The sequence below is a fragment of the Salvelinus sp. IW2-2015 genome, linkage group LG9 (assembly GCF_002910315.2).
Source record: "Salvelinus sp. IW2-2015 linkage group LG9, ASM291031v2, whole genome shotgun sequence".
In the NCBI taxonomy this organism is placed as follows: domain Eukaryota; kingdom Metazoa; phylum Chordata; class Actinopteri; order Salmoniformes; family Salmonidae; genus Salvelinus; species Salvelinus sp. IW2-2015.
Window position 1 is genome coordinate 5728216 of NC_036849.1, and position 11398 is coordinate 5739613.

General features: G+C 42.7%; 1 pseudogene; it reads left to right on the plus strand.

Annotated features, from left to right (window-relative positions):
* The window catches only part of LOC139028267 (piggyBac transposable element-derived protein 4-like), a 65412-nt pseudogene extending 55388 nt beyond the window's left edge, over positions 1-10024 (plus strand).
* Positions 10025-11398: the final 1374 nt, after the last annotated feature.

The following is an 11398-nucleotide window of genomic DNA, read 5'->3' on the forward strand; positions in this document are numbered from 1 at the left end:
TTGACAGAAATACTGAGCCATTAAAATGAACCAAGAGGCAGCCAGTACCAGGACTTTTTTCCCATGCTGTCCCACCACGAGGACTGTCACACGTCACGAAGCTGCTCTGGTTCAGCAAGAGGCCTTAATGGCTGACATTCTCAACTTCTGTCGGAGATGATGACTTCCATAAAGCAGATTTCTGATCGACTTTCTCCTGCAACCGCTTCTGCTCCAGTTCATCAGATTTCAAGTGCCCGTGGCAGTTAACCCCCTGGCTGAACCTCGTCTGCCGCCTCCCCAACGGTTCTCAGGTGATCCGAGTGTTTGAAGGGTTTTTCACCCAATGTTCTCTCTCCTTCGAGCTGCAACCCTCGTCGTTCCCCACCGACGTCACAGATAGCATATATCATCACCCTGCTGTCGGAAAAAGCCCTAGCCTGGCTACTGCTGTGTGGGATGCCGCAAAAGTTCCCTGCTGTGCCATGCCGTACTCCTAAGCTCATATTCAAACATTTGAATTAAACAACAATTCCATGTGAATCCGATACCTCTGACATTTATACTTTCCACAGTAGAGTTTGTCATTCTATCATTGATGAGAATGTGTCAGAGGGCAACCGAACTGACATAATATACCTTAAGTACCACCGCATATGTTCAGTTGGTTGGATTATCAGAATATAGTTCATTTCCCCCAACTTCTGATGTTACCCAGAATCTCTATGTTAACCCATGGGTTTCCTTATGTCACATCAGTTATAGTGGGGGGAGAGAAAAAGGGGGAAAGAGGTATTTATGACTGTCGTAAACCTACCCCCACTGCCAACGTCATGACACAAGCATATGATACCTTGTAGTCCCTATTTAAAATAATTCACCATAGAACATCATTTGTCTGAGTCACGTAGTCTTTATGTTACTACTACAATGCCAGGATCATACAGTATACATATCTGCAGCTTCGTACACTCATCTTGAATGCCAGACAGTGAGTCAAAGAAGCGCTACAGCTAAGTGTCTGTCCTTTCTGATGGCCTTCTTACCTTCTCTTTCCAGTACAAACGACTGCTGACGTGACTCAGATGAAAGAGAATGTGGATGAGTCTGAAATGGCACCCTTTTCCCTACATAGTGCACTACTTTCGACCAGAGCCCTATGAGGCTCTATGCGAGAAGAACACTGGATGAGATTGAACAGCCTTACTCTTAATCTTTACTGTTATATAATGCAGCTGACAAGCTGAAACTGAATCACATGAAATGATCATTACAATACAGCTCGTAATGATCTGCCGTTTTCTCTCCGAGGCATCCACTGATCGCCATATTGCTGGGAGAAGAATTGTTCCCTGTCATTTACCAGTATAACAGATAATAACTGCATAGATAAGACTAGTCATTACGAAGCTACTATACCAACTTCTGCATCTACATTATTTACACAATGCTATGATGTCGTAGTGAAGGAAGCTTATCATTCTCTCTCCCTAACATCAAAAATAAACTCTGCAGACATTTTAAACTACTGCCCAGAGCAAGAACAGGCCCATGTTTGATCCACAGAAAAACATGTATTATTCAAAGAGAAGCAGAATTGAACCTGGGGTGTGATTGTGTGCATCACCACCACCTGCGTTGAATACTCCGACCACATCCCAAATGGCACCCTATTTTGTGCATTACTTTTGACCAGGGCTGTGGTCAAACGTAGCACTGTATATGGAATAGGGTGCCATTTGGGACGGAGATCCTAATGCCGTGTACAGAGTTGGAGATTCAGCAAAAACACCATGGACCAACTAAAATAATGTTTTAAAAGCTGTGATCGTTTTTTGGAGAAAAACTCTGGGTGCCCCGGTGGCACCCTATTCCCAATATAGCACACTACTTTTGAACAGGGCCCAGTGCTCTGGTCAAAAGTGGTGCACTATGTAGGGAATAGGGGGCCATTTGGGACACATCCTCAGTCCTTCATAGGCGTTGTGAGAAACCTGAATGAGAACCTGAATTCAGAAACGGCTTGACTAATTGTATTTAATTGGACTGCACCAACATTACAAATATGTAATGAGACAGTTTCAAATCTTAATGTTCACATAGAGGGGAAAATAGGGAACAGAGTTATATTATGCAGCAACTGATTTATATGCAAAGGTTATACACACAACGACAAAAAAAACGGACAAACTTTAAATCGAGAGTTTGAAGTTAATCTGTGTTTCTGGAAAAAATTGATTTGACATCAGTTAGCTCCTTCTGTGTTTTGTTGGGAACATCACATCTGTTCTTTTTTCTAATGGTCTAATCTTTTAGTTTCCTCCACAGACACACTATAACATCAAATTGGCCCTCCTTTGTAATGGGTGGTAAGAACTGCACAGATAAATAAACAAAGTTGTGTAATATCTAACACAATGAGCCTGTGATAAGAATAATGACATTCACAGAGAATCTCTCCTCTTATCAGCAGTAAAGTGGATGGAGGAATGAAGTAATCAAGTCGTTGAATTTCTCACGACTTTGCAAGGATACACAACCCTGCTGCACTGTCTAAAGAAAAACATTCTGCGGTTTCTTTATTCAGTGGAATCACAGTCTCTGTGTACTCTAATAACGAGGGTCAGAACGAGCAGAAGATTAATACAAAGACAAAAAAGAAAAACTCTGAAGAAGAAGGACATAGAGGACGTCGATATAATAAATGATTTATAAAATCGAGACAAAGTCCTAGACTTGAAAGGAAAAGATCCAACAGAAAGGCATTGATAGGGTCACATGTAATGGCCAGGGGTTAGAAACTAATTCGTAAAAACCAACCTGCATCAGGTCATCCAGGCTTTGCCTGCTAAACCGCACTGCTTGGTTTGTGTGATGGGAAATATGGCAGAATAGAATCAAATCAAATTGAATAGAATCAAGTCAAATGAAATAGAAAATAATAGGAATCGTAATGAAAACGTTGGTAAAATGTACGTGCTACTTATTCCTGACTTCATACATCTGAGTTGAGGGCCAAGAAAAGGGCTGCACCTTTTCTGCTGCAGAAGCTTTGGCTGTTTTGGTTTGATCATTCATCACACGGTAATGAGATGCCCTTTTTCTGCCAGACTAAAAACACAACCACAATGACACAACCAGGCTGAAGGTGGCAGGGAAGGGGAGGGGAAGCCATGCAAATATATGGTATTCAATCGTTTGAAATAATATGGCTAACCTTTTCAGCAAGAGACCCTATGCAACATTCAGCTAGTGAAACAAAAAGAAAAGTTGCCCAATTTCAACACCTGAACTATTTCGGTCCATTATCAAGGCCTGGGGTAAAAAGATGAGAACATCAGTGACCCATATTCATTTGTGGTCAAATGGACAAAAAAAAAACATAGTACACAGTAGGGAAGAGCAAACTTATACTCTCTCTCATTAGCCAACTTTTATATGACAGACAATGGTGTGGGAGGAGAATGATGCTGTGGGAGGAGAATGATGCTGTGGGAGGAGAATGATGCTGTGGGAATGTCCTTGGACAGTACAGAAAACTCTCCCATCTGGCAGAGTACTTGACGATGCTAATGAATTTGGCATCATCAAGAACTACCTGGTGAGTATACAGAGCTACCTGTCAAGTCCCAGGGCTAAACTCCACACACACGCACGCACACACTGCTGGCAGTTAGTCAGTCTGCCACACCTGCTTTTTGCTGTTTGCACCACATAGACGGAACTATGTCAACAAGACTAAGGAGACAGAACTTTGTCAAAATGACTGTCTACTTTACCAGTGTCACCATATTGCCATTTTTATTGCTGACCTATCACAGTTACTCTAACTGGGGTTTTTCCTGTACGTGGCTCTGATCAGTAAAAACTCCATTCATGGTCCATTTCAGAACCCTTCGGTGGACTACCGGATTTAATGCATCACTATGGGGAACTACAGTATGTGAGGGAATAAAATGGCAATTAAATTGCCAAGGCTTTAAACAAAGTATCATGATAGAGAGAAAGAGAGGTACCTTTGAGTAACAGCTCTGTAATTTCACTAATTTCAGGAATATGCCCCCAAAAGCACCAAAGTCACAACAACAGAGTTTACTGTTGACATAATTTCCCTGGCATTCACAATCCCTGCCCCCTACTGAAGGGGTCTCTCTCTCTCTCTCTCAGCAGCTCCAACGGTGCTGATGTTTGCTTGGCTTGTTCGTCTCGGGGGATTTAAGAGCCCTTGCGGGGAGTGAACAGGAGAGGCCGGTACAGAAAAGAGGAGAAGAAGTGTGCTGAATCGGGAGTCTCGGCAGAGGTAGACGGTAGTACCTCTGGGCTAATTAACAGGGTCTTATAAGGACAGGTAGAGCTAGTCTCTCATTAGCTCCTCTGTTTGTCTGAACTGGCACCATAGTCCCGATATAATGTTTTGACCAGGGTCCATAGGGCCCAGACGAACAGTGCAGCTGGCTCCCAGGACCGTTTTCAGGATGATGTACGGGTGGCCGTGGTGTTTGCCCTGGCAGCGGATCAATACCCTCTTCTCCTCCTCTCCCTTCCTCTCCTCCTTTTCATCACCTCCCCCCCTCTTCCCTCTTCTCCTCCACTTTTCCCCTTGCAGGGAGGGCATGACCACTGAGCTATGGCCGTTGTGATTTGCTCTGGCCGCTGGGCAAGGCCACGGTAATGAGAAGCTCCTCTCAGCTCCGCTCCAAATTACCCCACGTAGGACAAGCAGGGGAGGGATGGGGAGAGAGGAAAGAGAGGCAGTGAGAGAGTCTGTGTCCCAAATGGTACCCTATTCCGTATATAGTGCAATACTTTTGACCAAAGCCCTATAGGCCCTAGTCAAAAGTAGTGCACTAAATGTGGAATAGGAGCCATTTGGGAGGCATCCAGAGAGACTCCCCCTCTGGGGACAGGTAGAGGAGGCAAGGGATGGGGAGAGAGGAGAGAGAGAGATTTATGCTTGTTGAACCACTCAATCACCCCACATTACCCTCTCAAAACACTGACCTGGATTTTTTCCTTTGTATACAATTTCTCTAGTTTTCTGTTTTTCTGCTCTCTTGCCTTCTCCTTCTCTCTCTTTCTCACTCAAACAGACACAGACACAGACACACACACTAACAAACACACGCACACGTGTAGAAGACAGTGCATAAAAATATTTTTTTTTCCCTCTGAAAAGGCCTAACCTTTGTGAAGGCGGTTGGAGATGAAGTTATTATATTGTCATAAATGCCATGACCTCCAGAGACGAGGATGATAATGACAGGCTGAAAGGGGTGCAAAACAGCACTTCTTTATTTTAGCTATGTCTTTGCTGTTATTCTAAAGGACGACACCCAAAGAGACAATTCTGCTGAGGTAGAACTTCTGCAAAATTGGAGCTGCTCTGCCTTTGTGTTTACACAGTAGCACCAAGCACCACTGATATGGCTCATCAAAGCATACTCTGAAGCATAATCATAGATTTCCTAATGCTAACTCTATCGGGCATTGCATGGAATTTATGTGCCTGAAATTTACAATAGTTTACTGTAATTTGTGGATGGACTATTCTGTCTTGTTATGGACAAGCAGCTACAGAGTCTGAATAATGTGAGATAAAGACTATACAGAAGATACTACCAGTCAAAAGATTGGACCTACTCATTCAAGGGTTTTTCTTTATTTTTACTATTTTCTACATTGTACAATAATAGTGAAGACATCAACACTATGAAATAACACATATGGAATCATGTAGCAACCAAAAAAGTGTTAAACAAATCAGAATACATTTTATACTTGAGATTCTTCAAAGTAGCCACTCTTGGCCTTGATGACAGCTTTGCACACTCTTGGCATTCTCTCAACCAGCTTCACCTGGAATGCTTTTCTAACTGTCTTGAAGGAGTTCTCACATATGCTGAGCACTTGTTGGCTGCTTTTCCTTCACTCTGCGGTCCAAACCATCTCAATTGGGTTGAGGTCTGGTGATTGTGGAGGCCAGGCCATCTGATGTAGCACTCCATCACTCTCCTTCTTTGTCAACTAGCCCTAACACAGCCTGGAGGTGTGTTAGGTCATTGTTCTGTTGTAAAACAAATGATAGTGCCACTAAGCGCAAACCAGATGCGAAGGCGTATCACTGCAGAATGCTGTGGTATCCATGCTGGTTAAGTGTGCCTTGAATTCTAAATAAATCACTGACAGTGTCACCAGCAAAGCGCCCCCACACCAAAACACCCCCTCTTCACGGTGGGAACCACACATTCAGAGATCATCCATCCACCTACTCTGTGTCTCACAATGACATGGCGGTTGGAACCAAACATCTCAAATTTGGACTCATCAGACCAAAGGACAGATTTCCACTGGTCTAATGCCCATTGTTTGTGTTTCTTGGTCTAAGCACGTATCTTTTTGTTATTGGTGTCATTTAGTAGTGGATTCTTTGCAGCAATTTGACTATGAAGGCCTGATTCACTCAGTCTACTCTGAACAGTTAATGTTGAGATGTGTCTGTTACTGTCGTTCTGCCCCTGAACAGGCAGTTAACCCACTGTTCCTAGGCCGTCATTGAAAATAAGAATTTGTTCTTAACTGACTTGCCTAGTAAAATAAAGGTAAAATAAAAACTTGAACTCAGTGAAGCATTTATTTGGGCCGCTATTTCTGAGGCTGGTAAATCTAATGAACTTATCCTCTGCAGCAGAGGTAACTCTGGGTCTTCCTTTCCTGTGGAGGTTCTCATGAGAGACAGTTTCATCACAGCGCTTGATGATTCTTGCAACTACATTTGAAGAAAATGTCTGTTTCTTGAAATTTTCCGGATTGACTGACCTTCATGTCTTAAAGTAATGATGGACTGTTGTTTCTCTTTGCTTATTTGAGCTGTTCTTGCCATAATATGAACTTGGTATTTTACCAACCCTACCTTGTCACAACACAGCTGGTTGGCTCAAACGCATTAAGAAGGAAAGAAATTCCACAAATTAACTTTTAACAAGGCATACCTGTTAATTGAAATGCAGTCCAGGTGAGTGCCTTATAAAGCTGGTTGGGAGAATGCTAAGAGTGTGCAAAGCTGTCATCAAGGCAAAGGTTGGCTACTTTAAAGAATCAAAAATTGGTTAATACATGATTCCATACGTGTATTTCATAGTTTGATGTCTACACTATTATTCTACAATGTAGAAAATAGTAAAAAATTAAGAAAATCCCTGGAATGAGTAGGTGTGTCCAAACTTTTGACTGGTACTGTATAAGAAATTAATTTACAGTAAAAATGTTCTTCAAAATGTTCTTCAGTATCCCTAAGTTACAGTCTTCCTTTAAGGAACATTAACTAGCTTCCTCTTAATAGTCTCATTCCCAGTCACAGGAGGTAAAGGTCAGCAGTAGAATTCTCTCTGACACTTGGGCTTTTGTGGGTAATTTAAAGACATGTCAGGGAAGACCTTTGGCTGGCTCCGGTGAGGAGGAAAGGAAACGTTTCATATTTTTGAGGCCTCTTTTTGAAGTATATTATGGGGATAAGTGTGTCGGATTTCTGGGACTGTAAGATATGTATACCTCAGTGGGGTCACACAGCTCACACATCACAATACCAATGACGTGGCCATGGGAGGCAGGCCTGTGGATGAACGGTGGGATCGATCAATGTAGGATAGCAGTCATTGTCTTACGTCAGATAGCGTTGAGATAGCGTTGAGGGACAAGCATCGTGGAGAAGTGACTCCACCTGTTGGAAGACAGTGGGACAGCAGTACCATGTAATTAACACATACAGAGTGGAGTGGCTTGCGAAATTATTCACCCCCTTGGCAATTTTCCTATTTTGTTGCCTTACAACCTGGAATTAAAATAGATTTTTGGGGGGTTTGTATCATTTGATTTACACAACATGCCTACCGCTTTGAAGATGCAAAATATTTTTTATTGTGAAACAAACAGGAAATGAGAGACAAAACAAATATGAAAACTTGAGCGTGCATAACTATTCACCCCCCAAAGTCAATACTTTGTAGAGTCACCTTTTGCAGCAATTACAGCTGCAGATCTCTTGGAGTATGTCTCTATAAGCTTGGCACATCTAGCCACTGGGATTTTTGCCCATTCTTCAAGGCAAAACTGCTCCAGCTCCTTGAAGTTGGATGGGTTCTGCTGGTGTACAGGAATCTTTAAGTCATACCACAGATTCTCAATTGGATTGAAGTCTAGGCTTTGACGAGGCCATTCAAAAACATTTAAATGTTTCCCCTTAAACCACTCGAGTGTTGCTTTACCAATGTGCTTAGGGTCATTGTCCTGCTGGAAGGTGAACCTCTGTCCCAGTCTCAAATCTCTAGCAGTCTGAAACAGGTTTCCCTCAATAATTTCCCTGTATTTAGCACCATTCATTCAATTCTGACCAGTTTTCCAGTCCCTGCCGATGAAAAACATCCCCACAGCATGATGCTGCCTCCACTATGTTGGTGTTGGTGTTGGGTTTGCACCAGACATAGTGCCAGACATAGTGTTTTCCTTGATGGCCAAAAAGCTACATTTTAGTCTTATCTGATCAGAGAACCTTGTCCCATGTGTTTGGGGAGTCTCCCACATGCCTTTTGGCGAACACCAAAAGTAATTGCTTATTTTTTTCTTTAAGCAATGGCTTTTTTCTGGCCACTCTTCCGTAAAGCCCAGCTCTGTGGAGTGTACGGCTTAAAGTGGTCCTATGGACAGATACTCCAATCTTCGCTGTGGAGCTTTGCAGCTCCTTCAGGGTTATCTTTGGTCTCTTTGTTGCCTCTCTGATTAATGCCCTCCTTGCCTAGGCTGTGAGTTTTGGTGGGCGACCCTCTCTTGGCAGGTTTGTTGTGGTGCCATATTCTTTCAATTTTTTATATAATGCATTTAATGGTGCTCCGTGGGATGTTCAAAGTTTTGGAAATGTTTTTATTACCCAACCCTGATCTGTACTTCTCCACAACTTTGTCCCTGACCTGTTTGGAGAGCCCCTTGGTCTTCATGGTGCCGCTTGCTTGGTGGTGCCCCTTGCTTAGTGGTGTTGCAGACCACGGGGAATATATACTGAGATCATGTGACAGATCATGTGACACTTAGATTGCACACATGTGGACTTTATTTAACTAATTATGTGACTTCTGAAGGTAATTGGTTGCACAAGATCTTATTCAGGGGCTTCATAGCAAAGGGGGTGAATACATATGCACGCACCACTTATCTGTACAGTTACTTTTTGAATTTTTTGAAACAAGTAATTTTTTTCATTTCACTTCACCAATTTGGACTATTTTGTGTATATCCATTACATGAAATCCAAATAAAAAATCCATTTAAATTACAGGTTGTAATGCAACAAAATAGGAAAAACGCCAAGGCGGATGAATAAGTTTGCAAGGCACTGTAATTCACAGGTAACTATGGGAAGTGTGTCACAGTATGCAGGTGGATATAGTACATCAGTACAATTTACAATTTAGTTGAGTACACTTTACTAAGCCTGTTCATTCAAAAGCAAGAGCTTGAAAACAAACAAATCAAGGCCTTTGATATTAGATGAGCATGTTTCCATGTGTTTCTTACATCTGTTAGGCAGATCTATGCTTTTGAATGTCCTTAATTTGCTCTGACAACAGCTCCCGGTTGGCTATAATAACCACGGCTAATATAGGTATATTTTCTGCTTATGACAATGCACAGAGCCTGGAGATGATCCAGCAGAATCCTGTTTCTAAGGATGTGTCCCAACTGGCAGCCTATCCGCTATATAGTGCAATACTTTAGACCAGAGCCCCGGTCAAAAATAGTGCACTGTTGGGTGCCATTCGGGACACATCGCCTGTTTTCTAACACCTCTATTCCATTCCTCTCCGTCCCAGGGGACCATCCTATCCTCTCCTATCGTCAGCCCTCCGGCTGCTCAGTAACACTGCTGACCTCCTCCACGGATGCCACCTCTGTTGTGAGGATGAGCTGTCTGCCTGTCCACCGCTCGCCGATAACAGATCCATTTCTACGCTCCTCACTGCCCAGCCGTCACACATCTGAGGCTGTACCGGTTTGATTTATTCCCCCTTCCTCTCCATTCCCTCCTCCCTCTCCTTATTTGTGCATTTATTTGGGGATATTATTTTTCTACACACAAACCGTAAGTGCCGGGGCCATCTTATTGATTGACTGCTGCATGCAGTGCCATGGGGGTTTCTGCTGTTAAGAAGTTGAGTTATGAAAACAGATTTCGAAGTTCCTGACCATGGATGGATGGAATATGAAACCAAATAGACTGTGGACTGCATGTGCTTAAGTTAAGTGAAGTGCATGCGGTTTGGTTTGAGGATCATGTAAGAATATCAATCCAAATGCCCCCGAGCTTAAATTAATACAGATGGACCTAAAACTAGATGGCATCTTATCTGAATCATGAGGCTTCAGTATGTAACGTTGCAGTATCTAATAAATGTATTAATGTGCAAAGTGTTTTGGTTTATCTCTTGCGGGAGGTGTAGGCTAATTTAGCAGTGAAACTCGTATTTCCTTGCGGGTGGCATCATTTACACGATGGGCGTTTAAAAAAAGTTCCAACACGTCCCATCTCCATTCCCTATCATTACACTAGTTTCTCTATGTCTGTGTCCCAAAGGCCTCTGGTCAAAAGTAGTGCACTACATAGGGAATAGGGTGCCATTTGGGAAGCAGTATATCTATATTCAGTGAGAGCTTATTCGCCGGAAACTCCAACCACATTATGACAACCTCTGGAGAGGCTCCGTGGTGAGATCTGAGGTGAAAACGGTGGTAAATATTTAATACGTGCTATGATCTGGGCTCGGCACTCGTTAACAGGTGCATGGCCCTGAGGGGTGAAGCAACAAAGGCTGAAGGGGAGGTGAGAGAAGAGCATTAACACCTCAGATAATCTTAACTCTGGAGTACGGCAAGAGTCTACAGGGCCTTTTCCCTCTACTCTCTCTGCTTTGCCACCTGAAGCCAAGGCATGAAGTGGGTAGGAGAGAAGCAGCGAGCGGAGGAATAAGGAGGTGTTATCACGGAATAACACAGCATGCTGCAGTGACTGTGTTCTATTGATGATTAGGCCAGATGTTGAGGATATGTTAGGCTACGTCCCAAATGGCACCATATTCCCTATTAAAGTACATTACTTTTGACACAGGCCCATAGGGTTCTGGTCAAAAGTAATGCACTATGTAGGAAATAGAGTGCGATTTGGGACATGTTTTTACTCTTTAATTTTTGGCTATTACAGAGTTTACATTTGAGTCATTCAGCAGACACTCCTATCCAAGCGACATTTTTCACTGACTCGGTACCGGTACCCCCGTATATAGCCTCGTTATTGTTATGCTATTGTGTTACTTTTTTAACTTTAGTTTACTTGGTAAATATTTTCTTAACTCTTCTTGAACTGCACTGTTGGTTA